General features: G+C 39.1%; 1 long non-coding RNA gene across 1 annotated transcript; it reads left to right on the plus strand.

Moving 5' to 3' along the window:
* The first annotated feature begins 513 nt into the window (after positions 1 to 513).
* Positions 514 to 888, plus strand: LOC148583295 (uncharacterized). Its single transcript, XR_015909299.1, has 2 exons — positions 514 to 578; positions 660 to 888. It is a non-coding gene; the product is annotated as an uncharacterized LOC148583295 (long non-coding RNA).
* The last annotated feature ends 1,273 nt before the right edge of the window (positions 889 to 2,161 follow it).

Below are 2,161 nucleotides of genomic sequence, written 5' to 3' on the forward strand. Positions count from 1 at the left end.
CAAGTTCAAATGATGTTTATGATAATGTTGCTTGTGATAACTTAGAAGATAGTGAGACGCAATTTAGAAAGATGTTCTCCCAACATGTTGAGAAAGTGAATGATTTGCAGTGTAGGTCTGAGTTGGATCGGTATTTACATGATGGGCCTGTAGTAGAAACAAAAGAGTTTGATATTTTGGCTTGGTGGAAGATTTATGCATCCAACTACCCTATCTTTGCTGAGATAGCTCGTGATGTATTGGCCATTCCTATTTCCTCTGTTGCATCTGAGTCCGCATTTAGCACCGGTGGACGTGTATTGGATTCCTTTAGGAGTTCATTGTCTCCAATTACTGTTGAGGCCTTGATTTGCATACAGAACTGGTTATTGTACCGCATAAGCCATGATGAGTTTGAGGATTTTTTGGAAAGTTGTGATGATATAGGTAAATGTTTTTAAATTAGTGACTTACAAATTTATTTACTTTTAATTACTTATTAATTCATTTAACTTATTCTATTGTATATGGGCCTCAAGCTTCAAGTTCAACGACCGAATCATCATTTGATTGAATAAATATTTAATTGAATTGTCATGGTAATTAAGGTTATTATTTCATTACTTATTAATTTATTTATGCTAGATGCTACTTGCTAATGTTTTCCAATTTCTGCACAGGTGGGGATTGGCATGAATTTCTTTGAAAATGTTGGTTGAAATGGGTTGTCTTGGTTAATTGAATTTTGATGAATTTTTTTTGGTTGATTGAAATGAACCTCAAGCTTAAGTTCAACCATCTTGGTTTTTTTTGTTGCTTGTAAGTTTATGAACTTGTTTGTGTTTTATTTTAATTCTATGTTGTGTATAAGACTACAAGTGAAGTAATGATTTTATTGTAATTTTATCATTATATTGTATGATGTGTAGATTTGTAGAAGGTGGCCAACAAGATTTTGGTATATAGAAATTTTTAATGCTAAAATGGCCATGAAAAGGAAAAAAAAAAACAAAAAAAAAAAGGTTCAAAATGAGCAAAAAAAATGATTAAAGTCAGCCCAAAATCGGGCCAAAATTGGCCCAAAACCGGTCCAAATTTGGCCCAAAAACGGTCCAAAAAAAAGCGGTTAGGAAAAAGCGGTTATCACAAAGCAGTTAACCGCTAACCGGGCGGTTAACTGCTATCCGGTTAGCGGAGGCGGTTAGTAATTTTTACTAACCGCCTAGGCGGTTGCGGTTAGCGGTTTTAGCCACTAACCGCTAACCGCAACCGCTATTTCAGCCCTAGTTTCATGCACGTCCAAGGAGGCAAGTTGTACGGTACAAGTATTACAGGTCAAGTGCTGTGGGATGTGCTCATGTTTCAGAATGGATTAAATCCATCCGAGGTTAGTCCAAGCCTGATGTTCCTGCTGTCCGCTAAGAAGTCTGGATGCAAATTATCGAATGCCCTCCACGCTTCACCATCGGCCGGATGCCTCAATACACAGTCCTTAGTCCGGACTTCTGCATGCCACCTCATATAGGGGTAGTATGCTCTGACATAAACAATCTCTGTAGTCGTGGTATGAGTGGAAACCACCGCAACACCTTGACCTGGCGTTTTTTACTCGATGATATGGGTTGACCATCCTCATCCAACTGAATTTCATCCTTCCACTTAGATACTCCACAAACAGTACATGTATCCAAATCCTTATTGTTCTTCCAGAATAACATACAATCATTACGACACTCCAGAATCTTCTCATGCCCGAGGCCCATGTCCCTTGGAAACTTTTTCCCCTCATATGTATTAACCGACAAAGCTTCATCACTAGGAGGCAACAACTGATTAATGAACTCAAGGAAAGATGAAAATATTGCGTTACTAAGTCAGCCAACACACTTCAACTTGTACAGATGTACAGCAGCACTAAGCTTGCTATGTTTGGTCTCATCATGAAGTGGCTTCTCTGCCTTCTTAAGCAAGTTGTAGTGCTTTAGTACGTCACCATCGTCGGCTTCTTCATTCACAGTTTCTTCATTCCCCTGCGTTGTTCCATCAGGCTCACGATTGTCTTCCATGACACCGTGCATGCCGAATAGATCACGCAACATTGACTGCATGTTTTCACCTTGTGCTGTGCCTATACCCTCATCTATGATCGTGGTAGTCGAAGTAGAGATTGCAACAGGAGACC

This window comes from Corylus avellana, chromosome 10 (assembly GCF_965113065.1).
Source record: "Corylus avellana chromosome 10, dhCorAvel1.hap1.2, whole genome shotgun sequence".
Taxonomy (NCBI): domain Eukaryota; kingdom Viridiplantae; phylum Streptophyta; class Magnoliopsida; order Fagales; family Betulaceae; genus Corylus; species Corylus avellana.